The 15,202-nt window shown below is 43.8% G+C and overlaps 1 long non-coding RNA gene across 1 annotated transcript; it reads left to right on the top strand.

Annotated features, from left to right (window-relative positions):
* The first annotated feature begins 2,726 nt into the window (after positions 1–2,726).
* LOC129479697 (uncharacterized) lies at positions 2,727–5,547 on the top strand. Its single transcript, XR_008656764.1, has 2 exons — positions 2,727–3,929; positions 4,294–5,547. It is a non-coding gene; the product is annotated as an uncharacterized lncRNA (long non-coding RNA).
* The last annotated feature ends 9,655 nt before the right edge of the window (positions 5,548–15,202 follow it).

The following is a 15,202-nucleotide window of genomic DNA, read 5'->3' as shown; positions in this document are numbered from 1 at the left end:
AGCTGTCTTTCTATCCCTCTGTCCCTTATTGCCAATCAGGAAAGACACAAAAATTTTATCGACTCAACCTTCAAGGCCTCTGGCCACCTGGTTCCCACACCCTTATTTACCCAATTTCTTACCTCTCCTCCACATGGACTCCTGTCTATAAAATGCACTCTCTCCACTCCCTTCCTCTGACATCTTTTTCAATTTGTTCTTTTCCCCATCCCCTTCCAATGTAACTATGAGCAACTAGAGAGAGAGCGAGGAAACCTGAATTCTCATCCTCTCTTTCCCATTTACTAGCTTAAAACCTTAGGCCAGGCCCGGGCACAGTGGTTCATGCCTATAATCCCAGCACTTAGGGAGGCCGATGAGGGCAGAATGCTTGAGCCCAGGAGTTTGAAACCAGCCTGGGCAACATAGGAAGCTCCCATGTCTGCAAAAAAAAAATTAGCAGGCCGGCCTCAGTGGCTCACGCCTGTAATCCCAGCACTGTGGGAGGCAGAGGCAGGCAGATCACCTGAGGTTGGGAGTTTGATACCAGCCTAACCAACATGGAGAAACCCTGTCTTTACTAAAAATACACACCACACACACACACACACACACACACACACACACACACACACACACAATCTGGGCATAGTTTCCAGTGCCTGTAATCCCAACTACTTGGGAGGCTGAGGCAGGAGAATCACTTGAACCCAGGAGGCGGAGGTTGCGATGAGCCAAGATCACGCCACTGCACTCCAGCCTGGGCAACAAGAATGAAACTCCGTCTCAAAAAAAAAAAAAAAAAAAAAATTAGCCAGGCATCGTGGTGCATACCTGTGGTCCCGGCTACTTAGGGGGCTGAGGTGAGAGGATCACTTGAGCCCAGGAGGTGGAAATTGCAGTAAGCCTAGATTGAACCACTGCACTGTAACCTGGGTGACAGAGTGAAACCCTGTCTCAAAAGAAAAAGAAAAAAGAAAAACCCATAGGCCATTCACTAACTTCCCTGAGCCTCAGTTTTCTGATCTGAAAGAAAATACAACGGTTGAACTCAAAGTCGAAACACCTTTCCAATTCTCACATTCTATAGCACTTTTCATGGCCGAGTTAGCAGCCTTTTCTGAGTGAGCCCACCCCTAACTGATGATGCCCACAGGTGCCCTCTGCAGTTCACTTCACAGGGTGGAGGAATCTACCCTAACTTGTTCTACATTTCCTGTGTGTATTTGGTTCTTTGATTGTTTCATTTTGTCCAGCTATAAAATACCTTTGGAACAATGACTGTGTTTCTTCACAACCCCCATATACCGTGTTCAGAACACAGGAAACAGTCAGGGAAGGTTGTTAGCTCTCTGACTAATGTCTACCCCTCAGGCAGACATGAAAAGGGACTCATTTAAATTTGGTTTCCCTGCCAGAATTGTCAGGCCTCAGTGGCCTTGGGAAATCACCAAGGAGGAAAATCACCATTTATCCTAAAAATTCCGCAGTCTGCATAGGCTGCCATCATCTCCAAACCTCTGCCCAGCCCTCACACGGCAGCAGTATGAATTGCCCTGTCCTAGCCCTTCCCAAGGTCATAGTCATTCCTAGAGAAGAATGGGCTCCTGCCTCCTGCCAGACACACTAGCCTGGATTGCTGGACACATTAACACCCAGAAATTGTATTCCCTACCACAGCCAAGCTGAAGAGAGGTTGACCTAGAGGTCAGATGCAGATGCGAGATGCATTCCATTCTGAGAGCAGCAACTGTCTCTGCTGTGTGAGCCTGAAATGTCTCTTGACATCTCTGAGTCTCACTCTCCATTTCTCTAGAATGGAGATCATAATACTTATCCTTGCAGGATTACCATGAGACCTAAGTATAATCAACTATATGGTCCTGCTTTTAAAAATGTGAATATTTTGGCCAGGCACGGTGGCTCACGCCTGTAATCCCAGCACTTTGGGAGGCCGAGGCGGGCGGATCACAAGGTCAGGAGATCGAGACCATCCTGGCTAACATGGTGAAACCCTGTCTCTACTAAAAATACAAAAAAATTTAGCCGGGCTGGTGGCAGGCGCCTGTAGTCCCAGCTACTCAGGAGGCTGAGGCAGGAGAATGGCATGAACCTGGGAGGCGGAGCTTGCAGTGAGCGGAGATCACGCCACCGCACTCCAGCCTGGGCGACAGAGTGAGACTGCGTCTCAAAAACAAAAAAAAAAACCAACAACAACAAAAAAAGTTAATATTTTACACCCTTTACATATTTTACTGGTGTCCAGAAGGATCTGGCCCAATATCATCCTTCTTTCCCTCCCAGAAACACCCTCTTTCCACGAAGCTACTGTCAGGTGAGCTACACTGATGAGCGAGAAGCACTGGTCCTGATACATACAGTTGGAATTCACAATATATTTTCCCACTGGAACAATGGCATATATGAAATTTGGGCGTTGGGGATAGAAATGATCATATTTCGTATTTTAATTATGTGTGAGTTAGATAGATTTTTGAGGAGTTCCCTGAAAACCTCCCCCTGCATTTAACACTTTTTCTATGAGAGGAAAACACTCCTGATTCATAATAACTAAGCTACAAGCAAATCTTTGGAAGCTTGCCCATCAGTAAGTAGGGTTCTACCTGTGTTAAATCACCTTCAGATGCAGCCGTTCTGTGCCAACCTGGTGGGCTAATGACACATTTGTGGATCTCAGCGTGTCTGTGATATCACAACCACAGGTGTGGTCTCCTGCCTTTCCCTGCAGAGGAAGGAAGGGGTGAATGGAAAAAGAGTGGCAACTTCCTTGGCTCTCCTATCCTGCAGTAGGCGAGCCCCCTGCATGGGATCTTTCTGGGCTGAGAGCTCTTTTCTGTTAAAGGAACGTCTGCAAAAGACAAGACAAATACATTTGAACAGTCCCGAAGAGAGGTAATTTCAGAGTAGACACCTATTTCTCCACCAGAAACAAAGCAGATCCCAGATCCTAAAAGCAGGCTTGAGGAGGCAAGAGGAAGCATCCAGGAACCCCAAAGCAGGCAGTGGATTACCCATTGGCTCTGGGTAAAGCCAAGAGGATTTAGAGAGGGATTTGCACTGTTTCAGCCTCCTGATTCAACTCCTCTCCAAGGAAAAAGGCTCAGTAGGCCAACCAAGCCACTTTTCCTCTCTTGAGGGATGAAGATCAAAGATGCAACTTGCCCAGCTGTCTGTTATGAACTAAACTGCATCCCTGCAAAATTCATATGTTGAAGTCCTAACACCTTGTACCTCAGAATTTGACTGTATTTGGAGACAGGGTCTTTACAGAGGTAATAAAGGTGACATGAGGTCATTAGAGTGGGTCCTAATCCATTATGATGGGCATTTATAAAAGGAGGAGATTAGGACACAGACAAGAACGCATGGAGAAAAGACCATGTGAAGACTCGGGGAGGGTGTGGTCATCTACAAGCCAAGGAGAGAGGCATCAGAAGAAACAATCCTCACAGCACCTTGATCTTGGAGTTCTAGCCTCCAGAGCAGTGAGAAAACAAACCACCATCCAGGATCTGGTCCTTTGTTATGGCAGCCCTCGAAAACCAACACAGAGCAGAACAACACCAGAGAAAAATCAGAAATAAAATGAGATGCAGACTCCAGCAGCCTGGTCTCCCAGTCAGGACACAAGCCAGACCTGGACGGAAGTGGTCACAGCACTTCTAGCTCCAAAATAACCACTGGGCGGAGGCTCCTGGTTCCTCCTCCCTCCAACCTCATGCAGCCCTCTCTGTCCCCATCTTCTCAGGCTCACTCAGTGCAGTGTCTGCCCGCATCCCTCTATCGGGGCCTTCCTCTGCCCACAGAGGGAGTTATATACAAGCCCGAGGAATGAGGAAGAGAAGACAAAAGCAAGATGGAGCCTCACTGTCTGATTTTCCCAGACGTTCCCAGGAGGTCCTGGTTATGCAGGGTGGTCTGGATTTTTGGTACGTACACCATTAGATGCCTCTTACTTACTCTGCTTGGCTCACCAGGTCTGTAGGTTCTGGTTCTTAAGGGCCATGTAGAGTCCAACTAAAAAGGGCAGGTGTTTGTTTTCCAACCCAATTTCCTTCTAGTGGCAGAAACACTTGGCAGCCCTTTCCCTTCCCTTCCTTGCCCACTGACCTCCACTCTCTCCCCTGTTGTAGACAGTGTTGTGTCTTCTGTCAAATGCATTTCTCCACCAGTCATAGCACTCATTCTGAGACAATCACAAGCTCAGAAAACCTAACAAAAGTAGGTGCTGTTTTTTGAATGCCTACCACGTGGCTGGCACTGTCCTAGCCACTTTACTCACCATATTTCCAGCCCTCACAGCCACCCCTGCAGGTGGGAATGACCACTGCCTTCCTAAAGATGAGAAAACCTGAACCCGGAGTGGTGGCTCGCACCTGTAATCCCAGGGACTCAGGATGCTGAAAGCAGGAGGATCTCTTGAGCCCAACAGTTCAATGCTGCAGTGAGCTATGATCCCACCGCTGCACTTCAGCCTCGGTGACAAAGTGAGACCCTATCTCTAAAAAATAAACAAAAATAAAAATAAAAGATGAGAAAACCAAGGCTCAGGAGAAGTAACTTGTCCGGGGTCAGGCAGCCGGTTCTAGGCAGAGCTAGAACAGAAAGTGAGCTTTGGCTGACATATTTGCTTTGAAGTTTTCACTCTGCAACTCTGATGAAAAAAATATATCTACACTGTGAAAGGCTATACGAGGAAAATTGGATTTTTTCCAATTCTTATTGATAATAACTAGGAGACATTAAAGAGAAAGAGAGAGGGGCCAGACACAGTGGCTCATGCCCGTAATCCCAGCACTTTGGGAGGCCAAGGTGGGCAAATCACCTTGAGCCCAGAAATTTGAGACTAGCCTGGGCAACATGCAAAACCCCATCTCTATAAAAAAAAAATACAAAAATTAGCCGGACATGGTGGCAGGAACCTGTAGTCCCAGCTAATTGGGAGGCTGAGATGGGAGGATTATTTGAGCCCAGGAAGTGGTGGCTGCAGTGAGACAAGATCACGCCACTGCACTCCAGCCTAGGTGACAGAGAGAGACTCTGAAAAAAAAAAAAAGAGAGAGAGAGAGGGAGAGGAGAGAGAGAGAAATCTTCAACAAGCACAAAAATGCCATGACTTCTAAAACTAAGATCTGATCTCCAACTTAAAAACCTTCTGTCTCTATTTTGCCTGCAGAGAAGTATAAATTCCTTTGGAGAATGAAGCTGCTTTCCAATGCTTGCTGTAATAGCCCTCTGCATCTTTCTTTCATAACATCTAGTACAATTTGAAGTTATATATTGGGTGATTGTTTGATTAATGTTTGTCTTTCTGAAATTTTGAGGTAGCATGATCATACAACTTATAGTGTAAATGAGAATACTTTTGAAAGTAAAAGGAGATGTTATTAATAATTATTCCAGGACAAGAAGGAGACTGGAACATGTGGTCATCCTACAGGTGAAGCAGAGACCAACTCTGGTTTACTTGTCATTGTAGTCCCAGTGCCAGATTCCATACTTGGCACATAGTAGATGCTCAATAAATAAACATGATGATTGATTTAACAATGTCTTTGAAATATTTTTCACTATCTTATCCCACCATATCTTTCAGGTTCTACCTACTGCAGCTTCTCACATATCCCAACCCTAGACATGCAGGAGTCCCCGTTTAGCCATTTTGAACATATCATATATTGTCACAGCCTCAAGCTTTTATGAAACTGTCACCTTCACTCACAATGCACTCCCCTCACTCTCCACCCGACTCCTTCCATTCTTAAAAGTATTCTCCACTCAGATACCACCTCTTCTCTGAAATCTTCCTCCCATTTCCCAGAACACTTGTACACTAATAGTAACAAACATCTCTAATAACAAACACCCCACTCCATTGTAGGTATGTATGCTCCTTGTCCACCAGTAGACTGAGAGTTCCTCCAGGTTAGAGCACAAGTTTCATCCATCTCCCCAGGGCACATCCTAGTGGCATGCACAGAGTAGATATGAGCAAACGCTTGTTGAAAGAATCAGATGAGGTTGAGAGTCCTTTTAAGTATCAACAGTCAAGAAATATTAAAAAGGAGTGAACTTGGGTTCTGAAATAATCATGTCTATGGTGTATGGCTACATAGCTACTCACCTTCTTACACTGCACGGTGCTGGGCACCTAGCAATCACATTATCAATCAATATTATTATTAGTAGTAGTATCAATCATTTATTTTCATGTATCCCTTCACTCGTCTTTCCGGCCTTCTGGAACTCTAATGCCAAGTTTCTGCTATCTCCTCAATCTCAGTTTCTCACCAGCATTTTTTTCTATTGGAACTGACCTTCTCCCATGCTTTTTGTCAGCTGAGATGTATTAGAGAGTCTTTCATTGACAGGCAAGTCTTCCTGGCACTTCATCACACCATATTCTTCAAAGTGTCTCTGACTCTATGGCTGCTGCTGGACTCCTTGGATCCTCCATCTTCCCCCTTGGCCAGGCTGTTTATATCCTTTAAAGACCTTTCACGTAATGCCTATGCTAATATTTACATCCCTGCTAAACTAGGCTGGCCTCTGCTGCCCTGGGCATTTCTTGACTCAAGCAGGATGGAGTTGCAATCTTTCCAAGCTACTCAGTAGCTATTTCCCATTCATAGAACCAAAGCATGCTAAGAGCTGGAAGTTGCTGAGTGTGCAGCCGACCTGGGGGTTAGGATATGACCAGTGAAAGATGTGCTGGGTTTAGCCCAGTTGCACATAATACACAGTCTTTGGAAACGGATAGTCCTGTGTTTGGAACAAAGCTCATCCACTCATCAGCTATGTGACCAGTAAATGATTTCATCTCTCCAGAGTCTTAATTCCCACATCTATAAAAAAGAAATCCTTTTTTGTATGAATAATTGCTTCATGTAGATAACTACATGATAGGATTGTTATGAGGATTAAATGTGATAATGTATATAAAAAGAAAGGCACATAATAATTGCTCAATAAATGATATCTATTATTACAAAAAATCTAAAATGTATTGCACACTTACTATATATAAAGGTGTGTAGAGTGCTAAACTCTGGAATTGGAGTAAGGAAGACAAAAAGAGGAGGATATAATCCCTGTCCTCCTCAAGTTCAAAATCGGGACTCAAAGCAAACTGTGATTAAGAGCTATAAGAGATACAGACAACTGGGAGCAAAAGGAGAAGATTTCAGAAGGAACAGAGCTGAGATCGTGGCTAGGCCTGAAAGATTGAAAAGAGCCTTGGGTCACAGCTACGATGAGAGAAAACTTTGCAGAAGCAATGATTCATGCAAAATCTCAGAGGAAGGCTGTAGAATAACAAAAGCAATAGCTAATACTTAAATGAGGCACTTCTTATAAGGCAGGCACTGAACAAAATGTTTTATATCATCTCATCTAATCCTCTCAACAACTATGCGAGATGAGGTAGGTGCTAATATTATTCCCATTCTGCAAATGACTCTGAGGCTGAGAAAGTTGAAGTGGTTTGCTCAGGACTGCAGGGCTGTTAAGTGGCAGAGCAGGATTTGAACTCAGGTCTGTCTGACCCTAAAGCCAAAGCTCTAATTCCACAACAGTGTGTGACAGGTGGGTATGTGTGAGAATTGTGGGAAGATCAGGGTGGCTGGAGTGTAGGTAGGGTACGTACACATGTGTGTACGCATGTGTGTGTGTGCATGTATGCACACATGCACAAGTTGGGGGTATGGTACAGAGGAAACTTGAAAGAGAGGGCTTCTAGAAGAGAGGTAAGGAAACCACTGAAGAAGATTCTGGAATCCAGGCTGAGGGCCTTATGCTCTTCTGGAGGCTGACTTCAGTTCTCCTCACTGCACACTCAACCCCATTAGGCCCCAAGGGTTATTAATAATGGCAATGATCATGCTAATAATGATAGTGGTAACAACCCCTGGAGGGAGGGTGGTGAGCCTGGGCCTGCAATGAACTCCTGCCAGGAGGAAAAGGCCTCCAACTCCCATTTTCTGGGCTTCAGGGCCAGGCCTAGGCCTCCAAATTGACTTTGACTTCACAGGAGAGCTCAGCAAATTCTGCAAAAGCAAAATACCTGCAGGAATATCTCTCCTTCTCCAGAGTTTTGGCAAACTTATTATCCCAATCAATATCTGAGTAATTACAATCCCTTGTGATCAAAGGGGGGTGTATTTCCCTTTCTTTGGCCTCTTTACAGGGCCCTCTTATCTGGAAAAAGATTTCTTAATCTACTTTCCCTAAATGCCCTGAAGGTCTGCGTGCCACTGCAGCCCCAGAATTACCTGATTGCTTTTATTCTCCTTAACTGCTACCTGGCCCGGCTTGCTGGCAGCCCTGGCAGGAATCAGCCTTTTAGCTGGGGCCTCCCACTGAGCCCTCAAGGGAAAAGCAAGGAGGTGGGAGCCGGGACTCTCGGGAACCCAGAAGAACCCAGGAGGGCCCCACTTCCCTCTCCATCTAAGAGGAAGCAGGGAAGGCTGAAGGCTGGGAGTGAGGTCAGCCTACTCTTGCCCCTCTTATGAGTTACACTCCCCCCTCCTGCCAATCTTTCACCATCTCACAAGGCCCCATCTCTGAAGGAGGAGAAGGGGGAAAAGGGCAGTTTGAGAATTAGAAAGAAGTGGGTTCAAAATTTTCCTTTAGGTCCTTGACAAGGACCCACAAGGTGAAAGAAATTTTTGTTCAGTTATCCCAGCTATCCTTCTACTCCATGAACCCCTCACCCATGCACCCTCCAGACAAAAGACCATCTATTAGGCTTGCAGGGTCCAGCCCCTAAGGCATGAAGATCAGCTCCCTAGCTCAGCCTCCCTGTGCCTCCTAAGTAACAACTGTGTTCTTATGTGGGTCAGGGTGGGTCTCCATGGAGGGGGAGCTGCGATGCAGGAATATAAAGAGGTGCTACCGCATGGCCAGCTCTCTGCTTACTGGGGGCTCATACTCATTGAGCATACTTACTTACTGAGCATACTCAGCCTGGCCTGATGTACGATTTCAAGACCAGGTCCTTTCTGACTCTCAATGATTTAAGAGGTTTCTGTATGCCGGAAACCTAATCACCCCAGAGATTTTGGTTCTGTCTTCTCAGCTTTGCTTCCAAAGAGGCCCTTCCAAGAACACCACTGGGTTAGAGTCATTACTTTGCTGACCGCTTGCAGGGCTGTTTATTGTATTTTTATGAGGGGAGTACTGTGCTGTATAATACATTTCCCAGCAAAGATTCTGGAGAGGGTCTCTCAGTGCCACAGCTGCTACTGGGGAGGAGTAAAATAATGATGGACTTGTGTATACACATGTTTTCACATGAAGAGGGAAGTGTGGACCCAAGTGAACACAGACAACTGTTGCCAGGCCACGCACACTGAGACACAGACAGATAAACCAGCTACATACCCTCCACCAAGTGCATCATGGTAAGCATTCCAGAGGCCACAGGCCAGCCCCCCGCCTCCAGGCAGATTTGTTCCAATTTCCCCCAGACAGCATGGATCTCTACAACTCTGAGACAAGCAATTTTACCATTCCAATGGCAGACTTTTCTAGTGTTTAACAGCCCTCCTCCCATGGAGTAGTTTCCTTCTAGAATTAGCAGTGTTCACACTGGCGGGGAACTTGGAGATCCTATAGACAAAACCTCTCATTGTAGAAATGGCAAGATCCAAGGGTCTCCTTTCCCAGAGCAATCAATCCACCCTGTAGGACAGACGCTCATGGCTTGGGGGCTTGGCAGGCCAATCAAACACCCTGCAAACTCTTCCAGCTCAGCTCAGAGCCAAGGGGGTGGCCCTCTCATCAGGTGTAGGTCCTAGTTAGGCTCATAATTTTCGTTAAGAGAATGACAACCCTACTCCGGTGTTGATGGATTTCAACTGTTTGTGTGTTTGTAAGGCATATGGGTCCATCTTTAATTGGCAACCCAATAGCTGCACTTCAGGTATTTGGCAGGGAATACAGTCTCAAACTCACTGCGATGCAGTGTCCATCAATAACCCAGCTGAGAGAGACAAACTATGTGAAAGATTGCCTGAAGGGGATGTAGTACATCCATCCCTCTAGAAATATTAACAACGGCCTCAGGGTTTAGCCAGGTGAGCAGACACCTGTCTATCGGACCATATCTTTCTGGTCCCCTGTGGAGCTGCTTTGCTGGGCTGAAGTTTGGCCTGTGTTGAAGGATGATGCTACAGGGAGCAGCCTCAAGGAATGAGGAGCCAGTCTACTGTGAGGGTGGTGAGGATGCTGTTCATCATGTAACACAGAGCTCCTAGAAAGGACTCCAGGAAAAGCTCTTTCTGGTTCAGCATCAGGAATAGTTGGGCTCGCTCCTTCCTTCCCTCCTTCCTTCCTTCCCTCCTTCCTTCCTTCCTTCTCCCCTTCTTCCTCCTCCTTCTTTTCTCTCTCTCTTCCCTCTTCCTTTCTTTCCTTTTCTTCTCTCATATTACAGGTACTGTAAATTAATGTAAATTGTGAGACTGACTGGGCTACCTTGTTCAGATTGGCTGCCAGAAACTTTAGATTCTGAATCAGAGCCTGCCAGTAGTAGGTGTTTAGGGGCTTCAAGTTCTGCATCCCTGGATTGGCCTCATTCACGATCCTCTGTGAGATTCCTTCCTTTGTTCTTCTATTTTCCTTTCCCATTTCCTTATAATATGTGTTATGGCACTGTGTTTCACATATCTGTGTAAGCCACTGTAACACCACTTTGGCACAAGGCAGGTATAAGTAAGTATACTAATGAATTAATTAATGCAGCTCAAACTGTGCTGCACACAGAGATTATATTTACAAAGAAGTCCATTTACCAAGCTGGTACTGGAAGGCCTCCCAGACAAAGAGTCTTGAAAGATGTGTGAGATACAGAGAAACAGAAACAAGTGGAAAAATCGTTCTGATCCTCATCCTGCCCCTTTCAATGTAAACTAAGCCTGCATCTTCTCACTCTTCTCTCAACACCAATGGAGTCCATCTCTGGTAACTTCTAATCCAATTTAACATCTCTCTGTGAAACTGAAGGCATAGACAAAGAAAATAAGAACCACAAAATCACAGAAGGTGAGCACCTGGAAGAATCTGGGAAATCCTCTCAGCTGAGCCTTTATTTTAACAAGGGAGAAATGAAGTCCTAGACAAGACAAGTTCAAGTTTCTGGACGATTTAGAGCAAGTTCTGGGTTGAGAATCCAGTATCCCTAACTCCCTGAAAGTCAGTGGTCTTTGCTGTATTCCATGGATCTAAATCATTGCATTTTCTGTTAGGAAGCCTGAGCTTTATGCTTTTGTTAGTATGTATTGATCATCTATAAAATGGAGGAGTGGTGGGTAGGACTTCCCCTTATATGGTTTCATCCTTTCAGGGGGACGTTAGGGGATTTATGACTTTGGGCACATTTCTTAACCTCACTGAGCCTTTACTTCCTATCTGTAAAATGGACATGATAAGAACATTTCCCTCATGTTATTGTTAGTATTGGATGAGAAAATGCGCAGGAAGAGCCTGACAGAAAACACTGATAAAGGTTGGTCGTGGTGGTGGTGGAGATGGTTGCAGTGACGGTGGTTACTAGTTCCCCCCATTTCACAGAAAGGAACAGCAGCCTGAGGGCACGTAGTAATTTAGCCAAGGAAACATACCAGGATCCCTACTGTGTCTGCCCCAGAGCAGCACCTTCACGTTTAGAATGATTGGAGTGTGAGAGAGCTTAGGGGCTTGGATTTCCAGTTTCCCATTCTCTCCACCCTATCTCTGGTTTCTTCCTGATCCCACAGCCTGCCTCTGCCCACCAACTAACTGCCTCTTCATAGATACCACATGCCTAAATACCAATACCAAAATACCTAAATCCAGATTGACACTTGAGACAATAACCAAGGAACCAATCTTTTGGGGGCTCTTCTATCTGGGACAATTTGTGTGAGATCCTGACCAGTGGCAAAGGAATAGGGACAAAGAAATTTTCCAGGGACCTTTTCAAGTTAAAGACTCTAATAATTCTATTTTCTTCTGGCCCAAGCTTAGGCATCTAAGTCTTGTTTGGGTACTGTTTTAGTCCACTTCGTGTTTTTCTAATAGAATATCTGAGCCTGGGCAGTTTATAAAGAAAAGAGATTTATTGGCTCAGAATTCTGGTGGCTTAAGAAGTTCAAGATTTGGCATCTGCATCTGGTAACGACATCAGGTTACTTTAACTCACTGCAGAAAGTGGAAGAGAAGCCAGCATGTGCAAAGAGATCACATGGTGAGAGAACTCATTCACCCCCAACCATGGCACTATTCATGAGGGATCTGCCCTCATGATCCAAACACCTACCACCAGTTCCCACCTCCAACAATGGAGATCCAATTTCAACATGAGGTATGGAACAGACAAATATCCAAACATAGCAGGTATCTTGGGTAGAAATGTTAACATCTGGAGCCCTTGCTGAGTCTATACTTCAAGGTCTGCACACAAAGCAACTTTCAGCTCTTGGCATGCTTTGATGCTATAAGTAGGAAATAGCTACTGAGTAGCATGGAAAGACTGCAACTCCATCCTACTTCAGTCAAAGAAATGCCCAGGGCAGCAGAAGCTAGCTAGTTAGGCAGGAATGTAAATATTAACATAGGCATTACATAAAACGTCTTTAAAAATATGAAGAGCATGGCCAAAGGGAAGATGGAGGATCCAGGAAGCCCAGGAGCAGCTGTGGCATCAGAGGTCTCTACCCTTACCTCCTCACACCATATATACAATGCAACCCAAAATGAAACATAGTCCTGAACATAAAACCTAAAACTATAAAACTTCTGGAAGAAAACATAACAGAAAACTTTTGTGACCTTAGGTTAGGTAAAGATCTCTTAGATATGACACCAAAACCATGAACCATGGTATAGTGAATTTTATCAACTCTAAAAACTTCTCTTCAAAAGACACTGTTGAAAGAATTAATAAATAAGTCACAGCGTTGGAGAAAATATTTCCAAAACATGTATATGAAAAAGGACTTAAATCTAGAATACACCAACAACTTTCAAACTCAACAATAAGAAAAAAACCAACACATTAAAAAAAAAAAAGCAATGAACATTTCACCAAAGATACACAAATAGCAAACAATAACATGAAAAGATGTTCAACATTATTTATTTATTTATTAAGGAAATACAAATTAAGGTTGGGCATGGTGGCTCATGCTTGTCATTCCAATACTTTGGGAGGCTGAGGTGGGAGGAGCACTTGAGCCCAGGAGTTCGAGACCAGCCTAGGCAACATGGTGAGACCCTGTCTCTATTTTTAAATTTTTTTTAAGAAAAAAATACAAATTAAAACTATAATGAGATACATTGCGTATCTATTTATATGGCTAAAATTAAAAAATAAATAAATTAATAAATGACAATACCAAGTCCTGGGAGAATATGGGACAACTGGAACTGTCTATCATTACTGGTGAAAATGCAAAATGATACAGCCATTTTGGAAAACAGTATGGCAGTTTCTTATAAAGCTAAATACATACTTGTCATGTGACGTAGCACTTGCAGTATTTACCATGTAAAATAAACTTATGTTCACACGAAACCTATATGTGAATGCTTATAGAAACTTTATCCATAATCACCAAAAACTGGAAACAAGACCAATGTCCTTCATCTAGTGGATGAGTACACAAACTGCAGTACATCATAAGTGGAATCCTACTCAGCAATAAAAAGAAATGAACTACTGACATATACAACAACATGGATAAATCTCAGATTTATTATGCGAAGTGAAAGAAGCCAGACTCAAAAAGCTATATATATTACATTTATAAGATATTCTGGGAAAGGCAAGATACAGAAACAGAAAACAGATTCATGGTTTCCAGGGACTGAGGGTGGCAGAGTGGCTGAAAACAGAGAGACCCAAGGGGATTTGGGAGTTGACGAAATTTTTCTCTATCTTCACTGTGGTAGTGGTTACATTACTTTATGCATTTGTCAAAACTCATAAACTGTACAATAGAGTTAATTTTAATGTATGTAAATTATACCTCAGTCTTTAAAATGGAAGGAGTTCTTTATTCTTGACAGAAATAACCTATATGATACATACTAAAAATTATTATCTACATTTTATAAATGAAGAAATGGAGGAATAAAGAGATCAGTTAACTTGTCTACATTATACACATTATAGCATTAGGAAGAGATAAAGCTGTGACTGGAATCCGGACTCTGGAGCTCCAAAGTCCATTATTTTAGCCACCAGACTATACTGTCTCTCACAATGGGGACTTCTCTTCGTTCTTGAGTAACTTTGGCTCACCCACTCACCCACTGGATTTTAACCAACTTGAAGGTATAGTCTGAGTGATAACCCTCTTATGTGTGTTTCAAATACACGAGAATTAGTTGAATATATTGTATTCTTAAAAACATTCAAACAATACAAGAGTATAGGGAGTAAAGAGTGAAAGTTCCCTTCCATCCCTCCTGGCCCACTTTCTCCCCTGCTCTTGGAATAATTGTGTTGACAGGTGTTGGCTAGCCTTCAACTTTTTGCTGTACAAGTCTATAGTTACATACGCACACCATATGCATTTCCAATTCCCCGCTCAGTCTCCAGTGTAGCAACTGTGCTGGTCGTGGAAGTGTGCTTGACTTGGAAACAAAAGCCACAGGTTCAAAAGCCGCCACTTTTCCTTGCTTTGTCATAGACTAGCTGTATGACCCAAAGGAAGCTAGGCTACCTCTATGTACCTGCTTTTTAATTTCCAAAATATAAATAATAGTCATTTTAATAAGAATAGGTTCCTTACCACTTAGCAATAGTTCAGTAAATGCTGTTTAATCCAATCCAGGTAATTGAATTGTAATTGATGACAGCTAAGACCATGACCACCAAGTCTCCATTCAGTCAACCCCTGTGAATGAGGGTGATTAGAACTCAGGTCTATATGAATTCAGCACCTGTTATTTCAAAAATCCACTATACAATCCTGACAAGTAATCTGGACTCTTTGTCACTCAAAGTGTGTAGGAATTGATGGGACAGGAAATACTTAGCCTGGAGAAGGAAAGACTCTTCAGGGATGTGAACATTGGTTTAAAATATTTGAAGAGCTGTCATATGGGAAGAGAAGGCAGATTTGTTCTCAGTTGCTCCAGGGCAAAGCTGGAATTAATCTGGATGCAAATTTTGTATTATGGAATAAAATTGTCCAACAACTATTAGCCAACAAAGGAG

Source organism: Symphalangus syndactylus, chromosome 3 (assembly GCF_028878055.3).
Source record: "Symphalangus syndactylus isolate Jambi chromosome 3, NHGRI_mSymSyn1-v2.1_pri, whole genome shotgun sequence".
Lineage (NCBI taxonomy): Eukaryota > Metazoa > Chordata > Mammalia > Primates > Hylobatidae > Symphalangus > Symphalangus syndactylus.
The sequence above is the reverse complement of the archived record's forward strand: the minus strand, read 5'-3'. Positions and strand labels throughout refer to the sequence as shown.